The 19,122-nt window shown below is 40.5% G+C and overlaps 1 long non-coding RNA gene across 2 annotated transcripts; it reads right to left on the minus strand.

The window, feature by feature from the left end:
* Positions 1-4,422: 4,422 nt before the first annotated feature.
* LOC148209776 (uncharacterized) lies at positions 4,423-11,136 on the minus strand. 2 transcript variants are annotated; one of them, XR_015793288.1, is made up of 4 exons: positions 10,330-11,136; positions 5,962-10,241; positions 5,803-5,880; positions 4,423-4,748 (listed from the first exon to the last, which is right to left on the minus strand). It is a non-coding gene; the product is annotated as an uncharacterized LOC148209776 (long non-coding RNA). The 2 variants fall into 2 exon arrangements; XR_015793287.1 differs by having other exon boundaries at positions 5,803-10,241.
* Between the last annotated feature and the right edge of the window lie 7,986 nt (positions 11,137-19,122).

Raw genomic sequence — 19,122 nt, forward strand, 5'->3', positions numbered from 1 at the left:
AATCGTATGTCTCTATCACTCACAATATTTTCGGGGACTCCCCACAGTTTCACAATATGTTTGAAAAGTAGTTGTGCAGTCATTTCAGCAAAACACATCTTTGGAATTGGGACGAAGGTTGCATACTTAGAGAATCAGTCAACTATCACGATAATCGCTTTCATCTCTGACTTATACACACTCTCCCATGGTCTTGGTGGAACCGGCAGGGGCTTCAACAAGCCTACAATCTTAGTTTTCTCCACTTTGTTCTATTGGTAAATCAAACACGTTTTATTGTATGCATCACGTCGTTTCTCAGGTTTGGCCAATAGTAGCATTTCTTTTTAGTAGATCGTAGGTTTTGCCACCCAGCGTGCCCACATCGTGTTGTAACACTCTCCCATAACAAGCTTCCTCAGGTTCTCAAAACGGGAAATGTACAAATGGTTGCCTTTGGTGAAAAGAAGGTCGTTCTCGACCCCAAATTGACAAGTCTTCCCATTGTTGGCCAACTGAATTATAGCTTGAGCAGCTAGATGATTCTGTAAGTTCTCTTTGATGGCTTTGCGAATGGACCATGACAACTTACTCACTTGCAAATGAGCTAACACGCACAGGGTTGCATGTTCAATCTTCCTGCTAAAGACATCTACTACTTGACTTGCCCAGTCAGGCTCATCTTTAAACTGAAAGTCAAACTCGGCGAGAAGATATTGTCACCAGGCTCTCAAGCAGTTTCAACAATTGTATTTTATTAGGACTCAAAAAGTGATCGTGCGGCACTTGCTTCTGCCCATAAGCAAGTTAGCCAATTAGAAATCGGATACCATGTGACACAAATACTATATGTTGCAACCTCCATCCCCATTCACGAGAAAACTGTTTTGGAAAATGAGGTTAAAAAACAAGTTTTGGAAAACTTATTGTATAACTTGAATTCAAGAGAATAGATAGCAGGAAGACAAGAGTACAACTCTTTGTGGCAAGATAACATGTGGCAAAACAGGTTGTTGTATGCACACAATTTCAAATGGGGTTCTCCCTTTCGTGGTGCGCTTCTGGAAATTGAGGCATAACTAAGTCACGCCAAGCATTTGGTCCAATTCTTTTGTCTTGCGTCGATAAAGTGGTGAGGTACTCTTCTAGCATACTGTTGAAGCATTGTGTTTTGTTCGTCTGTTTGTAGATAGCTTGAGGATATGTTCAAGTTAGAGCTTAGTAGGTGAAATAGTTCTGTCCAGAACGTCCCTATGAATTGTCTGTCTTGATCAGTCACAATACTTTTGAGGACTCCCCAAAGTTTCACAATATTTCTTAAAATAGTTGTGTAGTCATTTCGACAGAACACATATTTGGAGTTAGAACGAAGGTTGCATACCTAGAGAATCAGTCAACTATCACGAGAATCTCTTTCATCTCTCCAATTTTTGGTAGGTGGGTGGTGAAGTCAATGTTGGGTTTTATGCCATAAACTCGTTGTTTATAAACATAAAACAAATATTCATTCAATAAAGTTGTTATTGATAGAATTGCATTAACCCAGATCCGATAAACTAACATCCGAGGTTATGTCATGTAACTGGAACAATATATAACAGATATACAATATATATTTAATATGCACCGTATATATTTGATATACAGTGTATATATATACAGTATATATTAGATATATAGGTGGATAATGTTCTAATAGTAACCTAAAGGGTCTATAGTATATGGATAAGGTTGTGTATGTTATCCTGGTAACACTATGGATACGACCCACTTTGTAATAGTTACAAATGACTTGATCCAGGTCGTTCGTATGGAGACATGTAAGTGAGGCTATCATATACAATGAATTTGTATAAGACCGGACCGCGAAATAATTAATCTTTAGCTGTAACACCATTAGCTAATAGATTAATATTTCAATAGGATGACCAAATGACTCGATCTCAATCTTGAGTGAGTTATGGACTCTTGCCTATAAGCGATCGTTCTTTGATTTGTATGGGTGAGAGTGGCCCGAGTCACCCATACAATATGCTTACCATTTTGGGGACGAGACTGAGTGGGGAGTTGGAAACATAACTACACAAGATGAAATTCACTCATTCCCAACTTTAGGGTAAGTAGATGAGTGTTCTCTTAAGTGCTGACTCCGGGACTTGAACAAGGGGCCCCATCCTCTCACTGGCCTGAGAGACTTTCGGCTATTAGTTGGACCATAACCGGGTTGTTCATTAGAGGATCGGTGGTTCTTAAGGTACAAGATGTAACACAGGGATAAACGGTAATTTAACCCAGCTGTGGTTACGAAAACTCGTGAATGATTGACTTACCGTTAATGGTCAAAATCTATGGACGCAAATATTCTACAGTGAGAAGAGTGCAACTGTGGGTCTTTAGTGGAGTGACCGACAGTTAACGAATGTTGATTAATATGGTTAATGAGTTTAATCAATTAATCTCTTATCGTTAGAGCTTCCAATCTGTAGGTCCATTAGGTCCCCTTGCTAGCTCGTAAATGATAGTTAATAACATTTAGTCTTGAAAAGAATTTTAATTGTTCAATTTAGTTAAAGGGAATTAAAGTGAATTGTATGAGATCCAATTAATATTATGTATGTTGATACATTATAATATAAAGTTAATTTTGAATTGGATTCAAAATTACGAGAGAGATGGATATTAGAATTTGATTCTAATATAGTTATTAATTTAAGTTTAATTTAATTAAATATGATTTAATTGAATTCTTGTGATATATTAATTTGGTTAAAGTAATTTAATAATTTTATTTTTGTAATTAATTAAATTAGATTTAATTAATTATTAGTTTAATTAAAAAAAAGGGAAAGAAATTTGAGGATCACGGGAAGTGGGGAGGTTTTCCCACTTTCCACCTTTAATGGTGGGAAGTGGGAACGTGGTGAGTTGGGAAGTTGTGACTTCCCCACCACTCTTCCTCCCTTATAAAAAGGGAGGTTCTCCTATTCCTTCTGTCCCGGCTCTCGGTTGTTGAGTTTTCGAAACTCCAACGAGAAATTCTCTCTCTCGATCTTTCGATTTCCCTTTCAATTATAAGACGGTTTCCACAAATCGAGTTCTTAACATCCAGATGATAGCGAGAAAGACTTTTTGGTGGTCTTGGTGTCTACATTGAAGAGATATCTTCAAAGATATGTATCACTAACTTCCTATTACTAATGATTATGTCTTTTCTTTGTTATAATTTTAAGACAAGATTGAATCACACGCGTTCGCACGCTTCCGCTGTGGGATCTGATCCCTTCAGTCAAGATACACGCTCTCCCATGGTCTTGATGAAATCGACAGAGGCTTCATCAAGCCTACAATCTTGGTTCTCTCCACTTTTTCCTATTGGTAAATCAAACACGTTTTAGTGTATTGCATCACGTCGTCTCTCAGGTTTAGCCAATAGTAGCATTTCTTTAGCAAGACGTAGGTTCTTGCCACCCAGCATGCTCACATCGTGTCATGACACTCTCCCGTAACAAGCTTCCTTAGGTTCCCAAAACGAGAAACGTACACGGTTGCATTTTGTGAAAAGAAGGTCGTTCTTGACCCCAAATTGACAAGTCTTCCCTTCGTTGGCCAATTGAATTATCGCTTGAGCAGTTGGTTCATTCTGTAAGTTCTCGTTGATGGCTTCGCGAATAGATGGTTCATTCTGTAAGTTCTCGTTGATGGCTTCGCGAATAGACCATGTCAACTTACTCGCTTTCAAATGAGCTAACATGTAGTGTTCACTCTTTCTGCTAAAGGCATCTACTACTTGACTTGCCCAGCTAGGCTTATGTTTAAACTGAAAGTCAATTGCATATTATCAGGACTCACAACGATATTGTGCGGCACTTGCTTCCACCCAAAAGTAAGTTAGCCAATTATAAATCAGATACCGCGTGGCACAACGACTATATGTTGCAACCTCCATCCCCATTCACGAGAAAACAATTTTGGAAAATGGGGCTAGAAAAAAAGTTTTGGAAAATGTTTGAAGGCATTTTGGAAAACTTGTTGTATAACTTGAATGCAAGAGAATAGATAGCAGGAAAACAAGAGTACAACTCTTTGTAGGAAGGTAACTAGCAAGCATGAACATACAAAGTGCGAGGAGTCACTCAACATCAAAAGTAGGACAAGTACACAACATGTAAAACTAAATACATGGCATAAAAGTATGTGGAAAGAAGTTGTTATGGACATGCGGCCACAGGCGACATACCTTGGACGAGCATGACCATGACACACAGCGTCATGCGCATGCCCCGTCAGCCCCCGCTTACGTGTGCACATGCCCTTGCTGCTACCCCACTTGTAACGACCCAGAATTTCCCCCACACTTCTAGGTCACATTAACTACCCAACTGATTAAACTTAACCCCAAACACGTGATGCCAATTCCCTATGCAACAATTATATAAAATCAAGTTCTACCTCTGATCAATTCAACAATAAATCAATTTCATAGAATATCAATCAACAACATCTGTGGACAACCTCACGGGGCAATTTTATTATTCAAACTAGGCAAAACTCAATGAATGGTAAAGAACTATGATAGACACCTATCCTGAAATAAAATCAATAACAAGTGGGAACCTCCCAATTATTCAGATACGAACAAATAGTTTATTGACCATAACATAAGGTCTTAACTAATAACTTAAACTAAGCAAGAGTGACTAAGCAGCCTATGGTTCTCGCTCGTCATGTCTCCTCCGTCTCATCACCATGGTCGCCCACGAGTTCTTCACCTGAAACAATCATTGTAGAGGGGGGTGAGTATATAAAATATACTCCGTAAGTAGCCCTCACCAACAACACACACACATCATGCTCAACTAAATCATGAAACATTCATAGTCATGCCTTTCATCACATTATGCAATCAAACATAGACACATTCTATAAAATTCGGTGACAACCACAACCAGGAACACATTAACTACCAACCTCTAGTCTCTCTAACATCTCAGGTACCTCTACGTTTGTCACAGCTATCTTAGCCTTCCATAGTTAACTCCTTCGAGTAGAGTCGGCCCCTGACCATTTTTACCCAGAGCCCTGACACTACTGCATCGGCCCTCGACCATTTTTACCCGAGGCCCCGATGACTTCACCATCTATTAGCCCTTGACCATTTTTATCCAAGGCCCCAATAGCCTTCCTTCCAAAGGACTCATCGTATCAACCCTCAACCGTTTTTACCCGAGGCCTCGATACTTAATTAGTGGCGTATCAGCCCCCGACCATTTATACCCGAGGCCCTGACACTCACTCATTCATTTCCTCCAAGAATCCAACTCTCACCAGAGTCTTACTATATACTTTCTTAAGCTATTACCCCTGCATCTTTCAACTCACAACTACAAATCAGCATGCTTCCACAACATAAACAACATTCTAATAAGGAAATAATAAACCATGCTCTCACAATATAACTTTTCTTAACAACGGCTCCATAATGAGGTTCGTCGCAACAAGGCATAACCAAACAAATTTTAAATCATTGGAGTCTGACACCGTTCACCCAAGACACTTAATATCGAGCATCAATATTCAGTAAGAATTACTAAGTATAATAACACACAAGACACGCCGAACAACTCATGCATATTCAAACAAAAAACATTTCCACAGTAATACTCAGCAGTTTAGCAAAACAGAAACCTCACCCTTTTCACCGACAAATATCCAACACTACTCCAAGTATACCGATTAACACAACGAGAGTTATTTAGCACAATGACGTAACAAAATTAATATTAAACGCCACAAAACCAACACATTAGAGACCATTTAACATACATTAATGCATGCACACGCCCCTTGTCTACTTACTCACAACCGCGCCCTTAAGTTTTGCGTCGATCTCACACCTAAGCACTAAAACAGAAAAATACAGCAAGTTACGTACACTATTTAGCCTTGGAAATCAATTCTAAAAGGGTTCAAATGACTCATTACCACCAAAACCGACTTTGTATAGGTGTGGGTCACCTAGATCTAGCTCGCCAAGGTGTGGGTAGCCTAAATCGAGCTTCGAACGGATGTGGGTCACAGCCAAACGTCCTAAACGCTGCTGTAACGCACAAATCCCGCCACTGGAGTCGCTGTTCGTCGGATCGTAGCAGCAGGTCGTCGAGGTTCGCCGCGGATCTGACCCGTTTGCCATGCTTTGCTGCGGATCTGACCCGTCGCCGTGCGCCGCCGCGAGGAACGTTGTAGGGAGCGGTGCTGGTTCGTTGTAGACCGCCGGGGAACGCGCCGCCGCTGCTGTAGATCGCCGGGACGTCGGGGAAGTCGCGCCACCGCTGCTGCTGCTACAGATGTCGCCGCTGCTGCTGCTACAGATGTCGCCGCTGCTGCTGCTACGGGTGTGGTCGCCGGTCGCCGCTGCTGCTGTTTCGAGGAGGTGCTGCCGCGTTCGTCGCTGCCGTGAGGTGTGGTCGCCGGTGAACAAGAAGAAGAAGAGGGGTGGGTGACGGCTAGGGCAACAAGGGAGGAGAGAAGAGGAAGATGAAGTTTTGTTTTCCTTTTCTCCTTTTTTCCTTTGTTTTAAAAACCAACTTAACTCAATAAAGGCCCAACAAGTCCAAGCCCAAGAGAAAAGAAATCCATTCCATCTTAAAACAAGACCCACTACACGAAGCCCGGTAAATATAAATTTAATTGGAGTTTAGAGCCCGATAAATATGTATAAATTTAATTAACAATTAATTTAGAAATTAAATGAAAAAGCTCCTGATTCGAGACTAACTAACCTGAGGGACTCGGGGCGTTACACCACTCCTTATCAAATCAAGGAAGATTGTTTCCAAATTTTAATTAGAAGACAATCTTTAGTATTAGTTTTTTTTTTCTTGCTTTATATTTAATATTTTTTAAAAGAATTATTTTTTTTAGATTTTAGTGCAAGAAATATCTTTTTTAAATTATTTTTCTTTATAGATTTTATTTTTCTTAGATTTTAGGTTCAATGACGTTGGTTTGGACCTATAAATAGGTGCCTCCTTATTTTTAGCTTCATGCAAACCCCTCCCCCCACCCCCATGGTGTAGTCCTTTGTGTAGTTGAACTTAGGATACATTATCTTGGAGAATGCTAGTTTTGTTGGTCAACAATGTGGATGTTTCCAGCCTCGAGTACAGTTAGTATTATGTCTAATTCTGCTATTAAACTGCAAATACAATCCTTCCAACTCTTTATTTTCGAGTTGAATCATCTATACGATTGGATTCAAGTAGCTACATACTTGTTTAATCCATACGCTTGGATTGTTGCGTATCCTGAATGAAACATGGTCCGACCTCGCCCTACTCTCGCTAGTTGTAGTGATAAAGCTTATCATAACCCACGAGGACGATCCCCAAGTCGGAATCGAGAGGTAGACCCTAAACGAAACAAGTGTTGGGTTTTATGCCCTAAACTCGTGGTTTGTAAATGTAAAACAAATATTTATTGAGTAAAACTATTATTGAAGTTTCTCTTAGAATTGCATTAACCCAAATGCAATAAACTAACATCCAAGGTTATGTCATGTAACTAGAACAGTATATAATTGATATATAGTATATATTTAATATATAGGGTATATATTTGATATAAAGTATATAATTAATATATGGTATATATTCGATATACAGGTCGAGAATGTTCTAGTAATAACCTAAAGAGTCTATAGTATACAAGTAAGATTGAGTACTTTATCTTGGTAACACTATAGATATGGTCCATTTTGTAATAGTTACAAACGACTTAATCCAAATCGTTCATGTGGAGACATGCAAGCTTGGGTATCATATGCAATGAGTTTGTATAAGACCGGACCACGAAATAATTAATCTTTAGCTGTAACACTGTTAACTAATAGATTATTATTTCGTAGGAAGACCAGGTAACTCAATCTCAATCCTGAGTGAGTTATGGACTTCTGCCTATAAGTGATCGTTATTTGATTTGTGTAACGCCCTAGGATTTTCAGCATTCAGACAGGGAATGTTATTAAAAGCTACTTAAAAAGTATCACTCGTTCTAGAGAATTAAACCACTAGAAATACAAACTTTGACAATTCTCACCATGCTTCTGCTGCGCTACTCTGATTAATAACACTTACATAAGCTGACGCTAAACAAAACAAACAATGCTAAAGTTCTAACAAACTCAAATCCTTCTCAGTTAATAATTTAGTAACAATCCAACCTTATAGAAACTTTTCACCGCAATCTTCACTAATAAAAAATCACCCACTACACAAAACTAACTTTCTCGAATAGCAGCGAAGAGAAGGCTAATTCAAGTTCGGCTTGAACAAATTGATTATCCTGATAAATATCCTCAATAGATCACATCGTCAAAGTTCAAGTAGCTAAACAAAATGTGTGTTCTCAAAAGAATAGTGCATTGTCAGCCCTAACACATCCTTTAAAAAATGGAACTTAACAACCCAATTTAATAATCTCAAAACATACTCAGTTACAAATAAACAACTATAACTATCCTATCCAAATTTAAAACTTAACGACGCAGCATTAAATGGTTTCTCTAGTCAAGTCTCCTCCTCGCTATCACCATCCCAAGAGCTAACTCGATACCTACAAAACTAGAGGGGGAAAAAGAGGGATGAGTACAACCACAGTACTCAGTAAGCAGCCCTTATCTGAAAGGTCACGCACAAACAGCATGCCTATAAAGGATACAACGTGTCATGCTTATCAAAGAATCAACACATCATGCTTATCATCAATCTCGAGCCTTAAATGAAATAAACATATTTCAAGAAGCAGTTTATGTATAAGTTTAACTAAAAAATGTACCATACATGTCAAACTCAGCCTCACATCTTAACTCACTAGTGCTCTTTCTTGATTCCTCCAAGACTTACTCCTTCGAGTCGTACCGACCCCTGACCTCGCGTAGCTAAAGCATCGACACTTATCTACGGTGCTTGGTGTTGGACCTTGACATTTTTATCCCCAAGGCCTCAACTACTACTCAACGTATTGGTCATTGGCCTCCAAGCAACTCCTAACCTATCACACTATGTTAGTCCTCCAAGTCTAACTCCTTGAATCGTATCGGCCCTTGTCATTTATCCCCAAGGCCCGACACTCATCTACAGAGGCTTGGCGTTCGACCTTGCCATTTATCCCCAAAGCTTCAAACTGTGCATCACATTATGTTAGTTCTCCAAGTCTAACTCCTTGAATCGTATCGCCCCTTGCCATTTATCCCCAAGGCTTCAAACTGTGCATCACATTATGTTAGTTCTCCAAGTCTAACTCCTTGAATCGTATCGACCCTTGCCATTTATCCCTAAGGCCCGACACTCATCTACAGAAACTTGGCGTTCAACCTTGCCATTTATCCCCAAAGCCTTGAATTGTACATCGACCCTTGACATTTATCCCCAAGGTATCGACGACTACTCAACGTATTAGTCCTTGACCGCCACCACATCAAGACCCAATACTAACTCAACAAAATAGAATCACCGTGTCGACCCCCGACCCTTTGTACCCGGAGCCTCGACACTCATCTCTACCAAGTTGGGGTATCGATCCCCGACCTTTGCACCTGGAGCCTCGATACCCAACTAGTGACGTGCCAGACTTTTTGGCCCTGTTAGTTCTCCATTCACTTCATTACATCCCGAAACTCGTACCAGAATCCTACATGCTTCTAAGCCATGACCCATGCTTAAATGATCTCACCATCAAGCAGCATGCTTTATACACAAACATATGTAACTACCATTCAAGCATGGTCATCAAGCATCACAAGAATACATTTCTCTTTACATTCAACATGCTTCGAATTTAGAAAAGGAAGCCAACAAATATCCCATCAAACAAGTTCGCAATAATTCATATTCGAATACAAGTTGCATGACAACGTCAGCATGCTCCAAACACAACAAATCATAGAGCCAAAACAGTTAACACAACTTTCACATTCAGCCCAACCAGAACATAACATCAACCACATAGTCACCATTGTTACATCCAACATGTCTACAGTTCACGATACAACATGTCATACAACTACATGTATTTCCAAATGTTACCTATAAATTATATCATCAACAACATTTATAAGGTAACATCGATCTCAAACAATCATGCAACCGACACTCATAGGCACACAACAAGCAACCAGTTCATAGCAGCATACCACAAACAATCCCCTCAAGTATGAACTACTTACTACAAAGTCTCAAAGCGCTACTAAGCTCGTCGAAGGGTTCCTAAGTCCAAAAAAACAACCAAACTTGATTAGAGTTCATGGTAGGAAGACTTACATTGCATCGAAACTAAGTTTCGGCGATCCGTTACCTACTAACTCACTCTAAAACCTCTTGGGTTAGGAGTGGGTCGACACCGAGGATGTTCAGGCGCCCAAAACCAAGCTGCAATGGCCTTGTGCTTGCTGGCCCGATGTTGAAAAGCAATGGGTAACTCCGATTAGAGTCTGAAAAGGAGTGGGTCCATGCCAAAGGAGGGAGTGGGTAACTCAAATCAGGCTTCGCCTAGGTGTGGGTCACTGCTAAACGTGACCAGAACGAAGGAATCGTCACGAACCGCTACACTTCACGTGCTGGCCGCTAGGTTCAAGGTCGTCGGAGGGAAAAAACGCGTTATTGATCGCTTGAGGATGTCGGGTTTGCTCGAGCTACTGCCACATCAAGCATCGAACGAAGAAAAAGTGGCGGACCTGGAACTATGGGTGCTGCAAATCACGTCGGCGCACCGGATCTGCCACTGCCAAAGAACGTCACTGCTGTGGGCCACCGGAGATAGGTGAGGACACTGCAGAACATGTTGGAACGCCACAGAACATGCCGGATCTGCTCGAAAATGCCTTCGAAGAAACGAACGCCGCCACTAGGAGGAACGTCGCCGAAGTTGTAGTGCTTGAAACCGACGGATTTGCGACGACTGCACCGATGTTGCCGTGACGCAGCACCGCCCGGAACCACCATGGGTCTGCTCCTCGTCGAGTTCGAGCTTCTTGCGCCGATGCTGCAGTGTTGTCGGAGAGAGCTGCCAATGAAGGGCTGCGGCGGCTGGAACAAAACAGGGGGGGGGCTACATGAGAGGGAGAGTGAAGGAAGAACGAGAAGGGGCTAGGTTTTTTTTTTTTTACTTTTTTCTTTTTAAAATCTTTTTTTTCTTTTCTTTTCTTTTCCAAACAAAAATAATATAACAAAATAATATTTACGGCTATATAAATAAGGAGAACTTTCCCTAATCTTTTAAAAGAAAAACCCACTATAAAAAGGATTTGGAAAATTTATTTAAGAGATTAACTCGATTTTAAAACCTAAGAATAAAATCCAAAAAGGAAAAATTAAATTTCTGAAACTTTGAATTAAGATTTAATTAAAAAAAACTCTCTTCAAAATTTGAAAACTTAATTTATCCTAACTAACGAAAATAAACTTAAATTCTAATTTACCCAAAATTAGGAAATACAAGAATTTAAATTAACCTTTTAGAGAAAAATCCAAAGGCTCGATTTAAACCTTAAAATAAAACTAACCTGAGAACGTGGGGCGTTACAATTTGTATGGGTGAGAGTGGCCCAGGTCACCGACTTAATATTCCTACCCTTTTGGAGACGAGACTGAGCAGGGAGTTGGAAACATAACTACACAAGATGGAATTCACTATTTTTCGACTTTAGGATAAATAGATGTGTGTTCTCTTAAGTGCTAACTCCTGGACTTGAACAAGGGGCCCCACCTCTCACTAGCCCGAGAGGAACTTCTATTTAATGGTCGGACCATAAACATGTTGTTCGTTAGAGGATCACTGGTACATAAGTGAAAGAGGTAACTTAGGGGTAAAACGATAATTTGACCCCGCTGTAGTTACAAACACTTGTGAATGATTGACTTAATGTTAATGATCAATATTCGTGGGCACAAAATATTCTACAATTAGAAGAGTGCAGCTTGGGTCTTTAGTGGAGTGACCAATAGTTAACGAATGTTAATTAATATAGTTAATGAGTTTAATTAATATAGTTAATGAGTTCAATCAATTAATCTCGTATCGTTAGAGCTTCTGATCTGTAGGTCCATTAAGTTCTCTTGCTAACTCACAACGGATAAAACGAGGATCAATAAATTGAAAGAATTTGAAATGTTCTAATTAACGGAATATATATAATGATACATTATTCTATATGTTTTGACAAAAATATTTGAATAAGATTCAAATAATAATTAATTAAATTAATTAATCATTATTTTAATTAATTATTAATTGAAAATTAACTCCCCTGCATTTTTCTTGGGAGTGGGGAGTGGTGATGTGGGGTAACTCCCACATCACTTATCGATATAATTTGCAAAAACTTGTTTTTCAGTTGGTCCCCTCGCTCCTTTTACAAAATCTCTTGTACTCTCTAAAACTTCTCTACACAAAAACAATTCCTTGTTTTGCTTCCCACCAACGATATCCTCGTAGGAGTTATAACAAGGAAGTCTTTTGGTTGTGTCTTTTGGTTTTACAGTGAAGAAAGATTCTTCAAAGGTAACCCACGCTTTCTCTGTTTTGTTTTTTGTTTCTGCGTTCTTAAATTTCAAAGAAAAATCAAACAAAAATGTTAATTCGCTACCGCTGCAGGATTCCATCCCTTCAACAATGCCCGACCCCATCCGATTCTTGCAAGTGGTAACAATGAAGCCATCTGGGCAAGTCTAACTCCCATTCATAAGAGCAAAACGACAAGACAAAATAAGTCGAGACAACAATGGAACGGTGAATCATAGAACTTTATTCATTTTGTGAAGGCCAATTACAGAGAAGAAAAGGCCTAGAAGGCCCACGGAGAGGACTAATCATCTACTAATCATGGCATTCTACGATGGTCGTTGGCAGGAACAGCTGTAGCAACTACTTGCTTCAATTCATGCAACTGCTGCAGAAGATATTGATTTGCCCTTCCCAAGGTCTCATGCTCCCTTACTCCCAACATATCTTGTCCCCTGGATAGACGCAGAGAGCCTTGTCTTCCACGCCTCCTTCTTCAGCAACTCTGCCTTGGCCATTCTACCTTCCATGTTGAACCTCTGCTTGCAGTGATTCTAGTGTTTGAGAGACTACTGATGTAAACCCTTGACACACCTTTGCTGTTGTGAGACGAGAGTGAGGTAGCAAATCCTGGGGGACTACCATTCAATGTGTTAGATAGTACGACGACGAATGAGTTGAAGGCTCTGAGCGCACCTTGAATGGGGTCGATTGCTCCTGGCTCCGTACAAAAGACAATCAACTAGCAGGATGTTGACACCTTGTACCCAGATCGCAATATGCTTGAGGGGAACCATTCAGGATGTCGCTACGCCCACTATTTGTAGTACCATGGAAGCAGAGAATGTTGGTGGTCCCCATGGATCTCTAGCACAACATATCGCTCCGTGGCGGATACCTAAGAGGCTCATGAACGGGTCTCTCTCTCTCCATATATATGGAAGAGAAGAATCCTAGTGAAGGTAAGCCTCATTTCCTTACACAAGTCCTTGTGAGTATTTGGCACACACTTTTAACCAGATTCATTTTTCTGCTCCATACTAGTTTGCCCCTATTTGAGTTCTAACTTTAAGCATGAAATGCATTTGGCAGAGCACCACACCAGGTGTAAGATTTCAATGTGTGTAGGCATTAAGTTTTTGAAGATAAATATGTACGTGTGCCATCTCCATAGATCTCACTCAAAAAGCAGCATCAACAGGTGTTTTTAAAAACTTTTCAAGATTAAAAGATTAAATAAATACAATTTTAAAAGTTGAAACCCACAATTCTACCTATTTTTAAATATATGTCATGTAACTATTTCATTATTCGATGATATTAATAAATAGAAATTTTGACAAACAAATGTTACAACATTGAGATGAAACTGAAATCTAAAGTTGAAAGATGGTATAAAATCAAATCATATGTTTAGTTTAAGTTATCAGTGAAAGTGAACATAGCTTTGTGGTAATTGGCATATATCTCCAGTCAAGAGGTTGTGAGTTCGATCCTCGCCCCCACATGTTTCACTTAAGAAAAAAAAAGGTCTAAATTATTATTATTGTATTAATTCATTATCAAATTAGTCCTATGATCAATTTGGTTCGCTAGGAGACGTTGAGGGTGAGGCGAGCCGACCCAGCTCGGAATGTCAAGTTCCCCCGAGCTATCTGCATCAGAGATGAGTACTTATCGTTTTCGTTCGAAAAGAAGACCTCGGGCACCTTTGCAAAAGCACTGAGTCGAGCCCATAAATACGTGAGTGCTGGAGAATTCTTTCACTCAAAAAAGGATCCCGAAGGATAGCAAGTCGACCAGAAAAAAGAAAGGTATGGTGAAAAGCAACAGGGCTCGAGAAGAGGTAGAAAGACTTATTCGGAAAGGGTATCTCAAGGAGTATGTGGAAGATCCCAAAGCAACTCAAAAAAGTGAGAATGACAATAAGTCCCCAGCCAGGGAAATTTAGACAATAATGGGAGGTTCAATGGAGAGGGAATTTGGCAGGGAGAGGAAAGCAAGCGTGCAGAAAGCTAGGGTAGGCCTAGGGCATTATGAAGTCTACCATGCATTTTTCGCAAGACAACCCTCCGAAATCAAGTTTTCAGAGGATGAGACAGCCCACCTCTTCCACCCACATAATGACGCATTGGTTATTGCCCTAAAAGTAGCCAATACAAAGATACATCGAATCTTGGTGGATGGGGGTAGCTCGACCGACATCATCTCCATGCAGCTTATAAAGCTTTGGATTTAGGAGAAAAAGTGCTTAAGAGCAGCCCTGCACCACTAGTGGGGTTTGTGGGAGAACGGGTCATCCCATAAGGTAGGATAGAACTACCAGTAACATTCGGAAGTGGGCCAAGAAACATCATTAAAATAGTAGAATTCCTCGTCGTTGACTACACATCCTCCTATAGCGCGATATTGGGGAGACCGACCATATACACGCTCAAGGCAGTACCCTCCACCTACCACCAATCTATGAAGTTCCCAACATTTGGAGGTATAGGTGAGGTCAAAGGGGAGCAGCGGGTGTCACGTGAATGCTACTACACCTCGTTACGAGGCAATGACACAGGAGTTACGGCCTCTACCTCAAGATGATCACTGCAACTTTATCGACCAATAATAATAGGATTTAGGATAAATGCAACTTTTTAAGGTTGTCTTTTGTTTTTCTCTTTTGTTTTTAAACCTAGGGTTATGTTGTTTGGTTCTGCATTTTTTGGTTCAATAAAATTTCTATTATCTACAAACTTGAGCAACCATTGCCACTTCTTTCCATGTACTCCTCAAGTAGGGGGCATGATAACATATGGATTAACAGGACTTGGAAAGGACAATTGAGGATCTCGATCAGGGCCAAACTAGAAGCGGGACACCCGGCCTAGCACGGTTAAAACACAAGGTGGAACAAGGAGCCAAAAGCCAAACGACGATAGACTAACGGGTGTAAAACCGCCTGCCATAGCCAATAGGTTAGAAACCTATGAAAGTTAAAAGCAGACAAAGTCAACTCCGACAAAGTTAGAGCCTTAAGCTAGTGATAATGCTTGAAGAGACTTAATTACATAATTGATAATTTATGCAACAACAAATACCAACAAGGTAATAGAAAAACAACAACAGTCACATAACAGACAGTTTTTCAAAACACGAAGCACCGCAGGCGACTTGACTACTTCTTCCCTACTCGTCGTCGTCGTCATCCATGTCGCCGGGGGCATCAAACTCAGCCCTAAAACGCTTCTGGAGAAAGGAGTAGTCGATGTCGGGATGTTCATTGGAAACTTGGTAGAGAGGCCAGGAGACACCACATTCCATGGCGGCATTCTGCAAGTTGACATAGTCCTGAGTCTTCTTAAACTCCTCGGCTAGAAATTTGGAGTTGGAAAGCTGAGTGTTGGCCTCATCGAGTTTCCTCTGCAAATTGGCCAAGTCATCTCGAGATCTCCTCCTCTCAGCTTCCGGTCATGTTGAGCATTCTTCAGTAGGCTGTTAACCTTGTTCAAAGAAGCAAGAGCCCGATCTAACTCATCCTGAGGGGTGTAGTGACGACGAAGATGGTTAATTTCATCAGCAACCCTGCCTGAGAACACGACCAAACGATTAAAAACCTGCCAAAGCCAATGACAAACGTTAGACAAGATGCGACATTAGACACCTAAAAGTGACTGCAAGAGCCGACCTAATGGAGATTGCCAAGGCAGGTATTAATGCTGTGCTGAGGGTTCGAGTAGCCAAAATTCAACCCACTTGACGACTCCCTAAGTCCTTGCCAGAGGCTAAAAGCCTTCGCTACCCCGTCGGCATCAGTATGATAGCTCTCAAATAGATAGTGAATTATGGGTCAAGCTAAGGGTAATTGTGTGCCAAGAATGTGAGAAACAAGCTAATTACGCCCTAAGAACGTGAGAAATTCCAAAGAAAACCTTCATTGCATAGATTTTTTGTAGAGTCATTAAATTTTTAGTGAAGGCTAAATTGTGGATGTTTAATGCAGAGAGAAAAGTATGGTGCATTTGGAGCAGGTTAAACTTTAATGGAATAATGTGGTGTTGCTGAAGGCTAAGGGCAAAAATGGTTAAAGTCAGAAGCGGGCTAGCGCTTTGGAAGCTATAGAGCAAAGGCTGGAGCAGTAATTAGATTTCACCCATACTGTTACCGTGTCAGTATAACATCCGTACATTGTCCATTCAGCATCCGCGTGAGGTTCTTTGGTGCCCTAAATTAAAGGCCAAGTATTTAAGGAAAAAGAGACCCCAGCCAAATGGAGAGGACGTTTTGGAGAACTAATTTGGAAGCATCGATTTCAGGGAAACATTCTCTAAAAAGACGTGGGGTCTCCCTTGACGATGGAAGAGAGAGAGATACTGCTTCGGCTTAGGATCTTCACTGTTCATCCAGGGAAGCCTCTGGGTTTTCTCTCTGTACCTTCTAAAATGGAGTCTTCTTTCACCTTTTCACTTTCATATTTTTGTTTCATCATGAACTAATCCCCTTTCTTGGGGTTGAAACATGTTGTAATAGACGTTTAGCTACTGTTGAATTCATTTGAACTCTTATTTAATAGCAGTGAGTTTTATTTTCCATCGCTCTAAACATGTTTGCCCTACAGGTTTAGTGTGCAAGCTTATAGGAAGCTTGGGAAAGCTCCTGTGTGCGGAATTACTGTTGTTAGCTATAGTTTCTGTTTTCTTTTCGAAACAGAGTAGTGAATACTTAGGAATGGGGTTCACTCTACGGTGCCTATAGATTGGTTTAATGCTTGTTGTAACCATAACGGGAGTTGGGCTAGAATATTTGCTGGGTAACTCGGAAGAGAGCCGTGAAGATTTGGGCCTTAAGAGTTTTAGGTGTTTTTCTTCAATTGATGACGTTTAAAATCAGTAGGTAGATTTCCTCTCCCTGAATCCCTAAAAATCGACCTAAACCACCCATTAGGGATGATATGGGAAGGAGCTACTTGATTGAACGCTAGAAAATTTTGAAGGAACAATTGTAAGGGCATGGCCACGTAAAATACGACCTCCCCAGGGTAGGATCCGTCAATACTCTCTTTGGGATTTGGGATGCGAAGACTAACGGAATCCGGAATGCGGTATTTCAAGCGAAGGCGACGTAAGTTCCTCGCTGTAAGCTTGGAGTTATCTACCCAAGAAGGGCGATAGGACCTGGATTCTGAAGAGGGGTTCGATGACGACTCGTCATCTGAGGTAGTCCACTCGAAATTCAGGTCACTACCGGACGCCAAAGAAACAAACAGGCAACAAAGAATGAGAGAAGAGGAGAGGTTACCTCGAAGTGAAGGGGATGAGCAGAATGTGAAGGAGGTTAAGGGGGTTTATATAGCCGCCAAAAGCGAAAGAGCATAGCTCGGATTGATGGTTTTTTATTATTAGGCCGAGGTCTACTCAATCACCACAAAACCTATGACCACCATGGTCACGGGTCTGACCATGATGTGAGGGGCACAACTTGATGTGACTGCACCTCCATGGGAACCAATAAGGCTAGGCTCGATAGCCGAGGTTGGTCCCAACATTGCTCGGCTCAGCAACCGAGGTGGGAGACCATCTCGATCACGGGTCTGACCGAGATGCGACAATACAATGACGAATGAGACCCATCATTCACGGGTTTATTTAACATGGTGTGAACCAGATGTCAACAATGACAACTTCTTCATGACACACCTACAAATGTACTCTCAAAGTGATGAGTCTAGAAAACTGGAAGTACATCACCTCGAGAGTAGGGAACAACTGTTATGAGATAGGAAACGACAGGCAAAGGGTCGTACTGAGCCGAAAGAGGCAACCCGCTAATGTCGAGTCGGGCCGAGCAAGGCTCAGTTCTGATCCCTACTTGGTGCTGAGCCCCCTCCATCCTTCTTTCTTGTTGCTGGAGATGTCCCGGTCCATAGGCCTACATGTATCATAAGCCAATGAGCCCGACGTTCGTAAGATGACTTAGGATTGTGATTTGTGAAACCCTAGGAGGAAGATCAACTATAAATAGGACGGGAGCCACCCATTGAAGGTAAGCCAAAACACATGCTAAGTACACTTGCTTGCTTAGTTATTATTCCTTGGTTAACTTAGGCATCGGAGCCCGTGTGACAGTAGTCACATCAGTTTAGGATTACTCGATTTTGTAGGTATTATGTCCCTTGTTCATCGAGTTTGGTGCGTATTTTGGAAAGAACTGGGAGGACCAAAGTTCAAACATCAACAGGTCATATGCATGCTTTAGTTAAGCATAGCAATAAAGTTAACTATTTTCAAATACCGCAACCTTAATTGTAAAACTACTAAACATATCTATGATTTTGTTTTCTAAATTTTATGAAAATATCAACATATATCTTTAGAAAAATCATAAAAATCAAGAAATTTATAAAATATATTTAAAGATTTCACACTTTTGAAATAAATTACAAATTACTAATATCACACTTTTTAAAAAAAAATCAAAAAATACTATTATTAAACATTTATATCTACACTAGTGATTGGATATAACAAAAATATCAATTCACCATTTAAAAGTTGATGTCAATACAAATTCACCCTTTATATGTTGATCTTTAAGTGAGCACAT

This window comes from Momordica charantia (genome assembly GCF_013281855.1).
Source record: "Momordica charantia cultivar OHB3-1 chromosome 8 unlocalized genomic scaffold, Mcharantia_2.0 BLBB01000008.1, whole genome shotgun sequence".
Lineage (NCBI taxonomy): Eukaryota > Viridiplantae > Streptophyta > Magnoliopsida > Cucurbitales > Cucurbitaceae > Momordica > Momordica charantia.